Source organism: Eurosta solidaginis, chromosome 3, assembly GCF_040869045.1.
Source record: "Eurosta solidaginis isolate ZX-2024a chromosome 3, ASM4086904v1, whole genome shotgun sequence".
Taxonomy (NCBI): domain Eukaryota; kingdom Metazoa; phylum Arthropoda; class Insecta; order Diptera; family Tephritidae; genus Eurosta; species Eurosta solidaginis.
The window spans coordinates 101,985,517-102,005,016 of NC_090321.1; the positions used below are offsets into that span (position 1 = coordinate 101,985,517).

At 37.1% G+C, this 19,500-nt stretch overlaps 1 protein-coding gene across 16 annotated transcripts in view; it reads right to left on the minus strand.

Moving 5' to 3' along the window:
* Rgk2 (Rad, Gem/Kir family member 2) overlaps window positions 1–19,500 on the minus strand; it is a 694,072-nt gene that overhangs the window by 347,812 nt on the left and 326,760 nt on the right. The window lies entirely within an intron of this gene.

The window sequence follows — 19,500 nt, forward strand, 5'->3', positions numbered from 1 at the left end:
AAGAATTTGCATAATTTCTTTGAATGCTTCTGATATATTTAAAGACAAAAATAATCAGGAAGAAATAGCAAAAATACACAGTAGTTCACATGGAAATACCAACCACAAAGACTATCACGATGGAAAATTTATACCAAAAATGAAAATTGTTTCAAAGTATATTTGAAAAGAAACTCCGTGTCGGTCGAAATATGCAAAATTAAACAATAAAATAATAATATTACCAACAACAGCAAAAATTAAGAAAAAGTCACAACGAGAACCTATATATATATATATTAAAGCGCTATATAAATTTGCAACAAAAGACTAGTCGCGCTCATTTTCATCTTAGGGTAGAAAAATGGTAGCATAGAAAAATTTTCAAGCAACCAGATTGTTGAGGAAGTTATTGACTTAGGACAATATTCGACCAGGCATACAAGAAATGCCGGCAATCCTAAAAGTCATGACGATTCTGTCTTGGTGGCCGCCGCAGAAATCGCACGACGAAAAAGACCAAAAATATATTGCCGGAAAATACGAAGAAAACAAAAAAATATAAAGATATGAAAATTGTTTGCATCCACTGTACCTCCCTTCTGCTCACTAGCTGAAATAATACTTAACCACACGGCTGTTCCATCGCTTCCCAAGGCCGTCGGTTCTATGTACAGGAGTGACTCGGGATTTTTCCCGACCAAGGACTGCTATTTCAATGTAACCCCATTTAATTTGTTGCGTCCCTCCGACAAATTGTCATCCTCCCAGCAGCTCCTTGCAGCGGGACTGCTCCATATTCTCTTGCTCCGGGAAGGTATCGAACCCAATCCGGGTCGGTCTCCTGACCCCGGTCCTGAGAAATGGCTGAGAAATGGTTTTGCTGCATCTGCCGGAAAAGAATTTTTTAGGACGGTCATCCTCTTGTCAGTGTGTCTCGTGTAAGGGGTGGTTGCATCGGTCAGGTTGTTCTGGGCTAGACCCCAAAACCAGACATCCACGTAACTTCTATAAATCTTTTGTGGCGCCTTGCTGTTCACGTCCTAGGACGTTCCGTAGTCTGCGCCTTAGCATTGCAGACCTGTTCTGGGTATAATGTCCACAGAAAAGATCGCGAGAGCGGAAATGGAGGCGGCCTCGCGTTTATCATACACCACACTGTGCAATATCATATATTTGATTCCGACATCGACCGCAGGGACAGTGTCTTAGAACGTCAAGGATTATCTGTCCGGTCGGGCGATGCAAATCTAGAAATCATCAACATCTACATCCCTCCTGTTACTTGTTGCCCCAGTGGATACCGCCCTGATATCAGCGGCATACTCACTGGAAACAATCGCATTATCTTAGACTATTTCAATGCCCATCACGATCTATGGCATTCAAACTTGCGGGTGGACAGTAGGGGTGAGATGTTAGCGGATAAAATAGAATAAACTACGTTCTGCACTATAAACGGAGACGCCCCCACACGTATGATAGGAAGCTGTCACAGTTCGCCGGATATTTCAATCGTGAGCGCAGAACTCGTAAACTGCGTCAACTGGCAGCCGATGGTAACATTGGCATCCGACCACCTGCCTATACTTATTTCGTTCAAGCGTCCTGCCGACTTCATCGTCGCAGAAAAACGCACTTTCATTAACTTTAAAAAGAGGAAAGTGGGACGAATACAAATCCTATACAGACAACCGCTTTGCTGCCCTCCCTATCCCAACTGATGCCCGCCAAGGGGAGCGTGCTTTCCGCAAGGTCATTGAATCCGCCTCGGCTCGTTTTATTCTCGCCGGTAGAATTCCCGAAATTCGACCACACTTCCCGGCAGAGGCCGCAAGTTTAGCGAGAGAACGTGACCTTATAAGACAGCTCGATCCCGGCGACGCCCAAATAAGCGATATAAACCAATGCATCAGATTGCTTGCAGATGGCGGCCACCGTGGTGTGATGGTAGCGTGCTCCGCCTATCACACCGTATGCCCTGGGTTCAACTCCCGGGCAAAGCAACATCAAAATTTTAGAAATAAGGTTTTTCAATTAGAAGAAAATTTTTCTAAGCGGGGTCGCCCCTCGGCAGTGTTTGGCAAGCGCTCCGGGTGTATTTCTGCCATGAAAAGCTTTAGTGAAAACTGATCTGCCTTGCAGATGCCGTTCGGAGTCGGCATAAAACGTGTAGGTCCCGTCCGGCCAATTTGTAGGGAAAATCAAGAGGAGCACGACGCAAATTGGAAGAGAAGCTCGGCCTTAGATCTCTTCGGAGGTTATCGCGCCTTACATTTATTTTTTTTTTAAATTTTTTTTTTTTTATCAGATTGCTTGTGGATGAACACAAGCGGGCGAAATGGGAGGAGCACCTAAGCCGTTGTAACCTCTCTGCCGGTGTAGGTAAACTTTGGTCCACTATAAAGTCCCTATCTAATCCGTCTAGGCACAATGACAAAGTTTCCATCGCCTTTGGCGACAAAGTGCTGTCGGATGCGAAAAAATGCGCGAGCGCTTACTGCCGACAATACATAATGCATTCTACGGTCGACAAAAATAGACGGAGGGCCAACAGACACGCACGTAAACATAAATTCAGCACGTCACCAATTACCATCACCGCCAAAGAGGTTGAGGATGCCATCGGTCATGCTAAACCATTCAAAGCAGTGGGCCCAGACGGAATAGCCATGCCGATGCTAAAAAGCCTAGGGAAAGAGGGTTTCAAATATTTAGCACATGTCTTCAACCTGTCTTTTTCCACCTTTGTCATACCCGAAAAATGGAAAATGGCCAAGGTGGTCCCGCTACTAAAGCCTGGGAAACCAGCTAACATAGGAGAGTCATATCGCCCGATATCTCTCCTATCGCCAGTAGCCAAGACGCTTGAAGCCATTTTGCTTCCCCACTTCAAAGCAAATTTGCAGCTAGCCTGTCATCAGCATGGCTTTAGAAAACTCCATAGCACCACCACCGCGCTAAACGCCATTAGCACCCAGATAAATTGTGGTTTAAATCAGAAGCCCCACCATAGAACAGTACTCGTAGCGCTAGACCTATCAAAAGCTTTTGATACGGTCAACCATGGCACGTTACTGCAAGACTTGGAAGGGTCTACCCTTTCCCCATGTCAAAGGTGAACCGAAAATTATCTGGGTGGTCGGCAGGCATCGGTGCAATTCAGAAACGAAATATCAAAGCCAAGAAGAATTAAACAAAGGGTGCCTCAGGGTGGAGTCCTATCCCCACTTTTGTTTAATTTTTACATATCAAAACTACCTTCGCCACCAGAAGGAGTTACTATCGTTTCTTACGCCGATGACTGCACTAGCCACAGGCCCGGGCCCAAAGATCGATGAGTTTTGCAACAGAATTAACGGCTACCTCCCTGATCTTTCCAGTTTTTTCGCCTCGCGAAACCTGGCATTATCGCCGACTAAATCATCCGCGGCCCTATTTACAACTTGGACGTCCCAAATTCCGACCATTTTGAACATCCACGTCGATGGCACTACGCTACCGACTGTCCTACACCACAAAATCTTGGGTGTGACGTTTGATCAGGATCTACATTTTGGTGAGCATGCAGCCGCAGTTGTTCCGAAAATCCAGAGCCGAAATAAAATCCTCAAATCCCTTGCTGACAGTACTTGGAGAAAAGACAAAGAAACGCTCATTACCACATGCAAAGCAATTGGCCAGCCGTTTGCGTGCTACGCGTCCCCTATATGGTCGCCTAGCCTAAAAACTACCCACTGGAAGAAGCTACAGGCCTGCCAAAATACTGCGCTCATAACCGCCACGGGCTATCTTCTTATGTCCCCAGAACACCATCTACACAATGAGGCGAGAATACTCCCCATCAGGGAGAAAAATGAGATGCTAACCAAACAGTTCCTGTTGAATACCCAGAAACCTGGGCATCCCAACAGACATCTGATTGATGAGCCAGCACCGCCTAGGGACTTAAGGAGTCACCTCCGTAAGCATTTTGAGGAAATACGGCACCTGAGAACTCAGCCGTATGAAGCAAAAAAACACATGCAGGTCCTTGGTGAACTCCACAAACAGGCGTCGGACTTTTATGCCAGGAATTGCCCGGTGAATCCAGTACCCAAAACTTGCGAAAGAGGAACGCATACTCCCCAGGGAAACGCGAGTCACTCTGGCTCAACTTCGTTCTGGATACTGTAACAGGTTAAACTCTTACATATCCAGAATCAACCCAAACATACAAAATGTATGCCCGGCTTGCAATGTGTCTCCACATGACACCAACCATCTCTTTAATTATAATGTGGAACCAACGCCTCTAAAACCCCTTTCATTATGGTCCATCCCTGTCGAAACAGCAAGTTTCCTTGGACTCCTGTTAGAGGATATTGATGACAATTTGTGATCGGTCGCAGCTATTAAGTGGGGCGAAACATTGCTACAACAATAACGGCTCTTCCATCAATTACAGCTCTTCAATTGTCTATGCAGTTAGTTACAAATTTCATATTCAGCACGTCGAAAAACAAAAAAAATATTAAAAATTTGTTTAGTAAGAATAATAATGAAAAGGAAAGGAAATATAAACGATTTTTTACCTATATTCTTTGTTAGAAATACTATTTCAAAGAAATTTTCTATCTTAACTTATATACATAGAAATAGAAATAGCTTTGCGCAATTTACTAAATGAACTATTGGTTCTAATAAAGATAAGGAACTAATTTAAACCTTCAATAATAACCAAAATACGTTAATCAAAAATATTCTAAATATAAAAACAATAAACTTTGCACGTTACTCACAATAAGCACCAAACACAAAAAAAAAAACAATAAAGAAATGTTAACTCAATATGTAAACATACAAAAAAAAACGAGAATCAGCAAAATGTGTACTTCGCAAAGCAAATGTGAACAAATAAAAGCAAATAACACATAAGCAAACAATTCCTTACTTATAGCATCAAGTTATCACTATGACATAAATTACAATTGAATGTGAAAAAAAAGAAAACAGAATGTAATATTTGGTAACACCAAGCAAGTTGGCTAATAGCGTTTTCTTTTCTGGCTAAAGTGTTACACTTTTTGTACGCCGCGCAAGGGTTGTTGTTCTATTCTAAAAAACAGGCAACGCCTTCACGTGATATTTCGTTCGTTTGTGAAAATTGTTGCCTGCTCGCAACGCACAAGCGTTATACTTTTACCCTGTATAAAATGGCGGTGTGGCAGTGCAACTCTGTGAAACTCTCAATTCGCTCCTAAGTTCCACATATTCATACTCTGTTATAGATTACGCATTCACGAGTTCAAATTGCTTCGTTCTGTGCATCTACGTCAGAGTTGCTTACTTAAGCGAATGAAAGAAACAGAGAAAAAAACAAGAGCTAAAGGAAAATGACGTAGTAATTGCTCATAAAAACAGCTGAACTAATGTTTACATGCGCAATGCGCAACCTTCTATAATTCCATCATGTTATGAGTGAATATTGTGAATTGAAATGTTCTTTGTATGCACTATAAATGTTGAATATTTTCTGGGGTAGGAGTAACTCTATTAAGGCTTTACCATTTACTTAGGCAATGCCGAGGGGCGACCCCGCTTAGAAAAATTTTCTTCTAATTGAAAAATCTTATTTCTAAAATTTTGATGTTGCTTTGCCCGGGAGTTGAACCCAGGGCATAAGGTGTGATAGGCGGAGCACGCTACCATCACACCACGGCATTGTCTGGCAAGCGCTCCGATTGTATTTCTGCCATGAAAAGCTCTCAGTGAAAACTCATCTGCCTTGCAGATGCCGTTCGGAGTCGGCATAAAACATGTAGGTCCCGTCCGGCCAATTTGTAGGGAAAAATCAAGAGGAGCACGACGCAAATTGGAAGAAAAGCTCGGCCTTAGATCTCTTCGGAGGTTATCGCGCCTTACATTTATTTTTTTATTTATTTATTTACTTACATAGGCAACAATTTATTTCAGAAGAGAAAACGCTATAAATCATTAAAAGTAAAAGGAAGTAGCATGGCACACTTTTATGACAACAGGATGACCGTATGTAGTTAAGGGCTCAAATTATATACGTTTCTCACTTGAAAGCATATAAAAAGTGTGCACATGAGCAAAAGAAAAAAAAATACAACAACATATTATATTGAAAAATATCAGCAGAAAATCACACATGTAAAGCAAATGCAAACAGATATAAGACTAGGTAAACAAACTCTTCAATCGCAATAAATTACAATAGAAAAAAAGCAATTAAAATTTTATAAACTCAAACAAACCTCAAGTGGTCTCTTCAAGAGTAATATAAAATTGCTTTCAATTATATACGACTCTTTTCCTAAGGTGGATGGTGTAGCATGATGCAGTATGCCCTTCTACGCCAATGCATTTTTACTGACTCAAATAACCACTTGAGTTCATTTGCATTTACCAAACCATTCAATATATCGATCAACCAACTTATGTATGAATCACATTAACGATATGTATGTCACTACAAATTATGCTGACTAACCATTATCTATATATTAATACGATCATATGTATTTAATTAGCGAGCTTTGCTCATATTGCTTTATACAATGGTTTTTGTAATTGATATTAGAGACAAATTGTAAGTTTACAAACGGCGATGGTTACTAGGACATGTTTCTGAATTTCACTTCTTCATCAGCTAGCTTTTCGGGAGCTGAGCGTTGAACTCGAGTCTCCAACATTCATATCAGTGCAAGCCTTTTAGCTGCTACGCCATATGAATGTTCCGTTGTTCGCTGTACAATTGGTCTCTAAGAGTTGCCTTTTTTGTTTATATTCCTTTTGATCACCATGTAGGCACATACACTCTGTATGTAGTTTATTCCTAATGGTGTGGATATGATTTTTAGGCGTGCTTTTGAAAGCTTTGTAACATTTGTTCGGATATTTACAGTATTTGTTTTTAATACTTCCGCTGTTACTATTATATCAATATGATCATATGTATTTAATTAGCGAGCTTTGCTCATATTGCTTTATACAATGGTTTTTGTAATTGATATTAGAGACAAATTGTAAGTTTACAAACGGCGATGGTTACTAGGACATGTTTCTGAATTTCACTTCTTCATCAGCTAGCTTTTCGGGAGCTGAGCGTTGAACTCGAGTCTCCAACATTCATATCAGTGCAAGCCTTTTAGCTGCTACGCCATATGAATGTTCCGTTGTTCGCTGTACAATTGGTCTCTAAGAGTTGCCTTTTTTGTTTATATTCCTTTTGATCACCATGTAGGCACATACACTCTGTATGTAGTTTATTCCTAATGGTGTGGATATGATTTTTAGGCGTGCTTTTGAAAGCTTTGTAACATTTGTTCGGATATTTACAGTATTTGTTTTTAATACTTCCGCTGTTACTATTATATCAATATGATCATATGTATTTAATTAGCGAGCTTTGCTCATATTGCTTTATACAATGGTTTTTGTAATTGATATTAGAGACAAATTGTAAGTTTACAAACGGCGATGGTTACTAGGACATGTTTCTGAATTTCACTTCTTCATCAGCTAGCTTTTCGGGAGCTGAGCGTTGAACTCGAGTCTCCAACATTCATATCAGTGCAAGCCTTTTAGCTGCTACGCCATATGAATGTTCCGTTGTTCGCTGTACAATTGGTCTCTAAGAGTTGCCTTTTTTGTTTATATTCCTTTTGATCACCATGTAGGCACATACACTCTGTATGTAGTTTATTCCTAATGGTGTGGATATGATTTTTAGGCGTGCTTTTGAAAGCTTTGTAACATTTGTTCGGATATTTACAGTATTTGTTTTTAATACTTCCGCTGTTACTATTATATCAATATGATCATATGTATTTAATTAGCGAGCTTTGCTCATATTGCTTTATACAATGGTTTTTGTAATTGATATTAGAGACAAATTGTAAGTTTACAAACGGCGATGGTTACTAGGACATGTTTCTGAATTTCACTTCTTCATCAGCTAGCTTTTTTTCAACGCTCAGCTCCCGAAAAGCTAGCTGATGAAGAAGTGAAATTCAGAAACATGTCCTAGTAACCATCGCCGTTTGTAAACTTACAATTTGTCTCTAATATCAATTACAAAAACCATTGTATAAAGCAATATGAGCAAAGCTCGCTAATTAAATACATATGATCATATTGATATAATAGTAACAGCGGAAGTATTAAAAACAAATACTGTAAATATCCGAACAAATGTTACAAAGCTTTCAAAAGCACGCCTAAAAATCATATCCACACCATTAGGAATAAACTACATACAGAGTGTATGTGCCTACATGGTGATCAAAAGGAATATAAACAAAAAAGGCAACTCTTAGAGACCAATTGTACAGCGAACAACGGAACATTCATATGGCGTAGCAGCTAAAAGGCTTGCACTGATATGAATGTTGGAGACTCGAGTTCAACGCTCAGCTCCCGAAAAGCTAGCTGATGAAGAAGTGAAATTCAGAAACATGTCCTAGTAACCATCGCCGTTTGTAAACTTACAATTTGTCTCTAATATCAATTACAAAAACCATTGTATAAAGCAATATGAGCAAAGCTCGCTAATTAAATACATATGATCATATTGATATAATAGTAACAGCGGAAGTATTAAAAACAAATACTGTAAATATCCGAACAAATGTTACAAAGCTTTCAAAAGCACGCCTAAAAATCATATCCACACCATTAGGAATAAACTACATACAGAGTGTATGTGCCTACATGGTGATCAAAAGGAATATAAACAAAAAAGGCAACTCTTAGAGACCAATTGTACAGCGAACAACGGAACATTCATATGGCGTAGCAGCTAAAAGGCTTGCACTGATATGAATGTTGGAGACTCGAGTTCAACGCTCAGCTCCCGAAAAGCTAGCTGATGAAGAAGTGAAATTCAGAAACATGTCCTAGTAACCATCGCCGTTTGTAAACTTACAATTTGTCTCTAATATCAATTACAAAAACCATTGTATAAAGCAATATGAGCAAAGCTCGCTAATTAAATACATATGATCATATTGATATAATAGTAACAGCGGAAGTATTAAAAACAAATACTGTAAATATCCGAACAAATGTTACAAAGCTTTCAAAAGCACGCCTAAAAATCATATCCACACCATTAGGAATAAACTACATACAGAGTGTATGTGCCTACATGGTGATCAAAAGGAATATAAACAAAAAAGGCAACTCTTAGAGACCAATTGTACAGCGAACAACGGAACATTCATATGGCGTAGCAGCTAAAAGGCTTGCACTGATATGAATGTTGGAGACTCGAGTTCAACGCTCAGCTCCCGAAAAGCTAGCTGATGAAGAAGTGAAATTCAGAAACATGTCCTAGTAACCATCGCCGTTTGTAAACTTACAATTTGTCTCTAATATCAATTACAAAAACCATTGTATAAAGCAATATGAGCAAAGCTCGCTAATTAAATACATATGATCATATTGATATAATAGTAACAGCGGAAGTATTAAAAACAAATACTGTAAATATCCGAACAAATGTTACAAAGCTTTCAAAAGCACGCCTAAAAATCATATCCACACCATTAGGAATAAACTACATACAGAGTGTATGTGCCTACATGGTGATCAAAAGGAATATAAACAAAAAAGGCAACTCTTAGAGACCAATTGTACAGCGAACAACGGAACATTCATATGGCGTAGCAGCTAAAAGGCTTGCACTGATATGAATGTTGGAGACTCGAGTTCAACGCTCAGCTCCCGAAAAGCTAGCTGATGAAGAAGTGAAATTCAGAAACATGTCCTAGTAACCATCGCCGTTTGTAAACTTACAATTTGTCTCTAATATCAATTACAAAAACCATTGTATAAAGCAATATGAGCAAAGCTCGCTAATTAAATACATATGATCATATTGATATAATAGTAACAGCGGAAGTATTAAAAACAAATACTGTAAATATCCGAACAAATGTTACAAAGCTTTCAAAAGCACGCCTAAAAATCATATCCACACCATTAGGAATAAACTACATACAGAGTGTATGTGCCTACATGGTGATCAAAAGGAATATAAACAAAAAAGGCAACTCTTAGAGACCAATTGTACAGCGAACAACGGAACATTCATATGGCGTAGCAGCTAAAAGGCTTGCACTGATATGAATGTTGGAGACTCGAGTTCAACGCTCAGCTCCCGAAAAGCTAGCTGATGAAGAAGTGAAATTCAGAAACATGTCCTAGTAACCATCGCCGTTTGTAAACTTACAATTTGTCTCTAATATCAATTACAAAAACCATTGTATAAAGCAATATGAGCAAAGCTCGCTAATTAAATACATATGATCATATTGATATAATAGTAACAGCGGAAGTATTAAAAACAAATACTGTAAATATCCGAACAAATGTTACAAAGCTTTCAAAAGCACGCCTAAAAATCATATCCACACCATTAGGAATAAACTACATACAGAGTGTATGTGCCTACATGGTGATCAAAAGGAATATAAACAAAAAAGGCAACTCTTAGAGACCAATTGTACAGCGAACAACGGAACATTCATATGGCGTAGCAGCTAAAAGGCTTGCACTGATATGAATGTTGGAGACTCGAGTTCAACGCTCAGCTCCCGAAAAGCTAGCTGATGAAGAAGTGAAATTCAGAAACATGTCCTAGTAACCATCGCCGTTTGTAAACTTACAATTTGTCTCTAATATCTATATATTAATACGCTAACAAAATTTACATACAATCAATTGACAGGCTGTTTCGCATACTTAGCATACGTAAAATCATATAAAACTTTATTGATTCGATTGATCCATACGAATCGAATCAAGCCGCAGTGCATAGTCCTATTTTTGTTAACAAATATTACTCTATTTGTGTATAATTAATAGAAAAAGTTTTTTGTAAATTCGAACAATTCATACAAATATCGAAATTTATTTTCGTGCACAAGCGCGCCATCTTTGGAAACAATTATCTAAGTGTTCTAATGCGAATTTCAAAGACCTAAACCGTTATGCACAAGTGCGCCATCTTTGGGAACAATTATCTAAATGTTCTAATGTGAATTTCAAATTTTATGTATCTCCGCTAAATTCGAAAGCACAAATGTTTCATCTACCTACAAATTTTCCATTGTTCCCACTTACCTATAATAGCCTCTACCAAAATCCCAAAAAATTGTTCCAAAATAATTTGTAGCGTACAAAAAATTCTTAAATAGAATTAATTTTTGACCTACCCATTTTTTGTGGCAAATTTCACTTACATGTAAATACATAAGTCTTTATTTAACAGATTCTTTGTTTTTTATTTTAGTTGTTTTCAAAAAAACATGAAATCACTAATAATGAGATAACTTTTGTTGAAACTATCTAATTTATTTATAACAATTAATGGCAATTTGCCCGAAAATGTTTTTGCATTTGCAGATTTAATCCTCATTTTAGATAAAGTACTATTATACTGAACAAAAAAAAACAGTTACAGAAATATAACATTGCATTTTTTATATTGCCTTTTGTGCTAATTACGAAACAAAAAAACGTCCCAAAAACGTTTTGATTTTAGGTCAAAGTAGTAACCGGCATCATAGCGGCCGTATTGCATGGGCAGTATATTAAGCCCCCATTACTGATACTTAGCATAGACTTGACTTGACTTGGCAACTTAGCCATGATTATACTCCACTTGGCGCATAAAATCTGGCATCATAATCAGCGTTGAAATTTATTTTTAAATAAATGTCAATTTGTATGACAAAATGTCAAAATGAAATGGAAACAAATAAATGGCATCTCAAAATGTAAACGTCACTTAGAACTTACATAGAAAATCAAAATTAACAGACTTCTAAGTCAAGTTAAGTGTTGCCAACTTTTGAGTAATCAGTAACATGCAATGTTCATTTAACAGAACTGTAAGTGACAGTTCTCAAGTCAAGTCAAGTCTATGCTAAGTATCAGTAATGGAGGCTTTACCCACTATATTTATTATTAGGCTAACTTTGTTGGATTATATATCCATTAATCGGATGCTTAGATCCCATAACCCTAATTTGTTTATGTAGCTTAAAATTATGAACTCAAATTTATTTTAGTAAATATGTTTGCGTTAATAATTTCAATGTTTTTGTTTGTTTTTCTTTTTTTTTTTCTAATTTATTCTGCTTTGTTATATCTTAGTATTATATTGTTCACAGACGATATTTTATGGCAGATATGGTCATATATATTAATGAAATGGAGTGTTTACAAATTTAATACAAATTAATTACGTACATAGATCTCAATGGGGATCCCAACATTAAATATCCGAGCATTAGAATCTTCATATTTCCACAATGATCACATTAAAACCCGGAAAAGGTCTAAGTGCCCTTATAGCGTTTTTATATGGAACTGTTTGTTCACTTCACTTAATTTTTTTAGTAAACTCTGCCTTCTTTCTCATTACATAATTTTTTTATATTTTTATTTTATTTTTTATGAAGGTATCCTCTATTCTACTCGAAATTTTTGTTTTGTGACACACTTACATATTAGATATGTATTTATACAAAATTAAACGGGTGGCGTGAAATAGGCTAAATTGCTTTAGCCAATTTCTTCGTTTTTAACTATTGAATTATGACACTATTGAAGTAAATGGGCGATATATGTATATGGGCAGGAGCGGATTTACATAGGGGCAACATGGGCAGCTGCCCAGGGCGCCGTTTCAATGGGGGCGCCAAAACTAAGACAAGGAAAATTTTTTTTTTTATTTATCAAAAAAAATTTTTTTTGAATATTACAACAAGAATGAACGATTTTTTAAATTTTTTACAGAGAAAAAATTAATCAAAGTACATTTCAGAACATTGGTACAGTTCTTAACCTTCGCTCATTTGCTGCATTTGCACTTTTCAAAATACACAATTTTTCAGGAAGGGCAATTTTGAGATTTAACCGCCATATAGTGCGCAGGTAAATGCAACATTTGGTTTGTATCTGAAGCGCTTAGTTTTCAACAAATCATAAAGAATTTTTTACTCAACATGAAGTGTGATGTAACTAACTATTCTGCAGCATTAACTCAACAATCACGTTTTTTGATTTATGCCGGTCTTGCAGCAAATGAGCGATATGTAAACACTAAGTTTTATCAGCTTGTGTGCAGTAAATGACGTGAAAAGCCCGGCCCACATTCAAAACGACGACTGCCAGCGACAACGGCGAAAAACTGAAGCTTGACGGTATTTGCCGCCAAGCACCGACGACTGATTATATTGAAAGCGACAACGACAGTTCTGCATTAGCTCAAACAACAACAAAAAATTTAGAAAAAAGTATTGCATGTCTTAAAAAAATGTATAACTAATAAATTTCAACACATGTTTATAGCTATTTGCATTTATTTTGATTTTTATTCACAAAAAGAAAAAAGGACGCCACGACCATCGCCTGTCAAAATAGAAATAGATATAATCTAGCAACAGCGGCATTCATGATTGATTGCGGCTTTGTCGTGTCGTGCCCAAAAAATTCCTCCCCATAAGAACACGTGTAAAAATAACTTGACAGATGCAGCACCGTCGTTGTCGTCTTGAATCTGTTTTCCCTAAAAGGTTCAAATTTAATTGAAATTTCAAATTTAAAAATCAAGTAGGCATTGAAGTATTTTTTCGGGGAAATGCGCGAGCTCACTTTTTCAAAGGAAACTAAGATGTGAATATTTTCTGTTTCTGGTTAATTTGAATAGTTCGCGCCTCTATACAATGCGCTGCGTACATTTTATGTAATCTTAAAAGTCGTTCCGAGTTAAAAACATCAAAAAAGTGTCAGTGAATTAATGTTTTTGTGAAAAATAGAAGAATGAGTGTAAATATGAAAAGTTAAGCGGCGCAGCAAACAAAAAACGTGCAGCCGAGAAAGTGCAGAAAGTCAAAGATTTACTGTCGAAAATCCCTAAACTTGATTGTTTTTTTCAAACTCCTCGAAAAGAAAATGACTCCGTTGTTGATCATAACCAAAAAGGTAAACATGTATAAGTCAATTGATCGACAGCTAGGTTAGCCCAGGTAGATTCTGGGTCAGAAAGCCAGATTTCGCTACCTGGGAGGCACTCTACTGTCAAAAATTGTGAGTTTAGTTTCAGTACGAAACATTTTCACTATAAAATTGTTTTTCAGATTCGAATGATGAACTGCAATTTAATGATATTGAGGGTTTAAGATCAGATCATTTTGAAGGTTAGAATATGGAAAAAAATGTGGTACCTATATAAGAGTTTTAATTATATGTTTTATACATTATAGGTCAAAGTCTCGAAAGTGGCGAAGTCACATCAAATCCTTCTACTTGTGACATACCTATTCAGGAAAATAAAGATTTGAATTCCCCACAAGACCCTAGTGGACTGGATCAATTGATTTTGAGCGATGATCCCGCCAAATGGACAATTAATGATGCAATTCGTGATCATATAGCAATATTAGCAGAATTCTGAAGCTGATTTCAGTCTATCCAAACGAATTTATCTTGATGGAAGCGTAAGATCCCTATCAAAAAATCTCTTTCATAGAAATCTTCAAAATGGAGAGACAAGTCTTCGCACTTGGCTTATTTATTCTGCTAGCAAAGGAAGTGTGTTTTGTGTACCATGTCTTTTGTTCGATCCTGCTTCTTATTTCAACTGAAAAATAGGATTCAATGATTGGAAACATTCGACTCAAAGGGTAAAAGAGCATGAAAATTATCCAAGCCACAAAAACAACGTATTGAAACTGAAACAAAGGAGTCATCAGGAATCAAGGAATGATAAAACGCTCGTTATTCAATTGAATGAAGAAATAGATTAATGGAGGAAAGTTTTAAACCGAGTTGTTTCTGTAACGAAAGCTTTAGCATCCCGTAGAATTCCATTCAGGGGCAGTGACGAAAAACTGGGATCTCTAAATAATGGGAATTATTTGATGTTTCTGGAATTTGTTGCAGAATATGACCCCTTCTTGGCTGAACACATACAAAATTTGGTAACAAAGGAAGTGGCAGCACAAGTTATTTATCCAAAACGATTTGTGAGGAGTTCATAAGTTTGATGGCAAAAAAAGTGATATCTACCATTTCAGAGGAGATAAAAGCAGCAAAATATTTTTCTATCGTGGTAGATTCGACCCCTTATATATCCCACGTTGACCGGCTATCGTTCGTTTTTAGATATATCCAGCAAAATGGTGTCCCAGTTGAACGATTTCTAAAATTCATGGAGAACACGGGGCACAAAGCGATAGAATTAGCTGATGCTATTTTAAAAACTCTGACTGACCTCGGACTAGACATTGCTGACTGTCGCGTTCAATCATACGATAACGCGAAAAACATGTCTGGAGTTTATAATGGTCTTCAAGCTCGGATAAAAGCATCAAATCCTGCAGCAGAACACGTACCTTGCGCTGCTCATTCGCTGAATTTAGTGGGTGTACATGCAGTGGAGAATTGTCCGGAAGCAGCGGCATTTTTTTTTTTACAATTCAAAGCTTGTACAACTTTTTTACTGCATCCATTGTACAGGTTTACAAGTATGATATGTGTGAGAGGGAAACAATTTCTTTCCCTTTCTAACACACGGCAGTTTGACACTTCGGTCAGTGTCAAACTAGCGTGGAACCCAGTGGAACCTGCGTGGAACATGAGTTTTAACACTGAACGAAGTGTCAAAATTACCGGGGTTGTTTCGTCGAAAGCGACACAGGGAAGCAAAAAAGGGATCGGAATATCAGATATGGGTTGCTGTGATGGTAAATTTCTTTTAACGAATTTAGTAGGAAATTTTAAGTGCACCCATGTGGGTCCTTCAGAAAATTATAAAAAAGTCTTCAATTGGGGTATCTGAGGACGCGTAGTTATTTCAGTATTAAGAATACAAACACGGGAGTTAAGTTTTTCTACCCGTTCAAAAGTTCTCCGCGAAAAACAGTTTGAAACCGAGGTCGACTGCAATAACCCGTCCAAAAAAGCGGAAAGAAAAATGAATAGACGCGTTTTGTCCTGTTGTCAATAGTCCGAAGAGAAAAAGTATTCGAATTATTGGAAGCGAGGCAGAAACGCGCCTATTAATACCTCCGCCGACGGTTTTGGTCGTGTTTTAGCAATCGTCCCCGTAAAAAAGTATCACAATTTGTTAATTAAAATTGTCCAAAATATATGGTTATTAAAGAGAGATGTAATTAAGTGCTCGTTTGAAAGTAAATAAGTATATTTCTTTGTAATATAAGAAAAAAAAATTTTAAGCAGTTTTCGATAGCAGCTACTAAACTTTGTTTGGTCCTAAGAAGTACAACAGTGCCAAATAGCATCCACAAAAAAAAACGAACAAGAACAAGCATTTTATCAGGTGAGCGTGGCTGTGTATGTGCATGCTGCTACATATCCTACTTGTAGACCTGTACAATGACTGCATCAACGAAACGTTGGGAGCATCTGCAATCAGCTGCCTCAAAACACATCACTTTGAAATCATTATCTACAACTAGATGGTCAGCTCGATACGACGCAGTTAAAATTCTGAACGATAATTATGTCAAAATTATTGAAGTTTTGATAGCGATTGAAGAAGATTTTACAGAAAAAGCAATTTGTCGGCAAGAAGCGAAGGGCATTCGAATTCAATTGGAGAAGCTTGAAACTTCATTTCTGACTATTTTGTGGTACTTCCTGCTTGCAAGATTCAATGCAGTGAGTCAAAAATGACAAGCTGTTGAATGCAGTATTGCCGAAATCATTGAACATTACAAGGGACTGCAAAAGATTGTCTCTGACTGTCGGGATGAATTTGATAAATACGAGAAACGAGACCTCGAGTTATCAGAAGATCCAGAGTACCATTCCAGTAAGACACGAAAACGGAAACGTAAATTGAGAAAAGATGAATCGGTTCGTGGAGAAGTGACACTGTGCGGAAGAGAAAATTTCAGAGTAAATATCTTCAATGTTATTCTAGATAATTTGACTGTGGCATTAGAAGAGAGGCGCAAGTCATACGATAAAATCAACAAAAAATTTATGATTATCCTCAAGGCTAGCGAATTGTCTTCTAACGAAGAAATCAGAATGGAATCGAAGGCTCTGATATCAGCGTCTTGTCTGATTTGGAACCGACAACTGATGACGAATTCGTCCATTTTTTTGCTTATTGCAAAGAAAATAATATTAAGACGAAATATCCGCTGAATTTTATGAAGTTTATTCGGTCCGATGATTTCAACACAATTTTTCCGAACGTTGACATCGCATATCGCATGTTTGCTACCATGGCAGTGACTAATTGCAGCGCCGAAAGGTCTTTTTCTTGTTTGAAAAGGATAAAAAATTACCTTCGCTCCAAAATGACTGAAGATCGACTCAACAGTTTAGCACTGCCTTGTATTGAATCTAATATTCTTCTCTCTTTGAATTTTGAACATTTGATTACAGATTTTGCCTCCAAAAAAGTAAGACGCAAGTGTTTTTGAATAATCTTTTCCATATGTCTGTGTTATTAGTTTTCTGACAATCTATAAGTTTCTTGAAACTAAAAATATTTTGTGATACGCTTCATTATATAAATAAAAATGAAATAAATATTCTTTCTAAGAAAACTCGAATCAAATTTTTTCAATCCGTAAAATATATCAGTAATGAAATGTCACCACACGAAGGCAAGTACGGTTTTTTTTTTTTGGAAATATTGGGGCGCGGCTTGATTTGTTTGCCCAGGGGCTTCTAGAGGTAAATCCGCCCCTGTGTATGGGTGATATAGGCCTACTGGGGAACCGAGCTCCCAAAACTAACTACGGTAGCGCGCCAACGGGGACCTTCCGGGTGGTGTGGAAAAACATACTTTTCAATTCAATTTCAAGTAATTTCACCATAATTCTATGTCAATTTCATTTGCTTTTACACAATTTTTATATTTTTGTTCAAGGAGCTCCATACCAAAACATTATAATTACATGTGAAAAGTTTGTACAAAATTTAAGAAAATACAATCAAAAAGTACAAAGTCTTAGATCAAATTAAAAATTTTAAAGAAAAAGTTAAGTAAGTTAGACCAGTTTGCTATATTTCCAACACTTGATGCATAGACTGAGTTAAAAAAAAATACACGTTGGTCGAATTTCGACCACAGGCGATACTAGTTTATTATGAATCTATGTACATTGTAGTATGTAAGCACTAATGTAAGTACGTATGTGTAGGTTAATAACTTTTGTATAAATAGGAAAGAATTTCTTCAATAAAAATGAATATCATTCTGACGCTAAACCTCAGCGCCTCTATTTTATTATTCGAAATATCACAAGACCACACCGACTAAATTGTGCTTAAATATGGTCAGTTGCGCAAAGTATTTTGAAAAATCCTTCGGAAAAAGGCAGTAAGTGCCAGTCAATGCGTTGGGCGATATATGCAAACGGTCAACATGGCCAAGTTCTACTGAAAAGCCTCCTTATATCTAAACCCAACCAAATAAAATATTTAAACTTTTCTAAAAAAAATAGTATAAAACATATATTTTTTTAGAATATGCTTTTAGCAATGTACTTTTGGCAACGAAAGTAAACTTGGGGTGTTAGGGAAGGAAAAGCTAGAAAAATATGGAGAACAATAAATAATATACATGTCGAAATGCAATGTTATATTCACAGTGAAACATGGAGCGGTTAGGTGATGTTCTGGAAGTGTTTGGCCTTAGGCGTTCCACGAATTTTCACGACTATATGAATATGTGAAAGAAAAATTTGAGTGCCAAAAAATTGGGTTTGGATCAATCATGGGGGTATTGGCAGGACAATGATCCCGAACACACAGCGAAAATTGTAAAGACCGGATCCTCTATCACTCCCCATGCAAATAGGTCACCCACCGAGCATCGATGGGAGAACCTAGACAGAAAGACTCGCAAAAGGAATGTTAGTAGTAAGATATACTCAAAGCCGCTATGGTAATGACAGAAAATTGAACAGGGGGTGACAGCATTGCCTCTTAGATCCATGCCAGTACCTACTGGAAAGTGACAACATATTGTTTTGTACTTTCTTTTGACAGAAAAAATATAAAGTACTTCCCTATTTAATTATTCTTACATTAAAATACTTTTTTTTTATAATTTTCTGACTTCAGCCTTTAACACTAACAACATATGCTTCAAAAAAAGACTAATACTTCTGTTATATACGCTACCGTCTTTCAGTTTCTTCTTAAATTTTTGGGGATTATTCCAATGTGATCTTTCTTTCTTGCCCATTGTGAATCAGTTGCTGAGAGTAAATAGGAATCTGAAAATAAAGCAGTCATAGATGCATAGGCCCATGTGCTTGCGTCAAAGTATGATGACATAATTATGTGAGCCGTGTCAATAAGCATCTCTGCAAAACTAAGCATTTTTATCATAAAAGGATATAGGCATTGCGGATAAGACAAGTGTGATAACATTTGCATAAACGTCAAAATTACAAATAGAATCGATCACCTGATTTTTTATTGACCATCGCTGCTTCATTCTGTATATCTTTC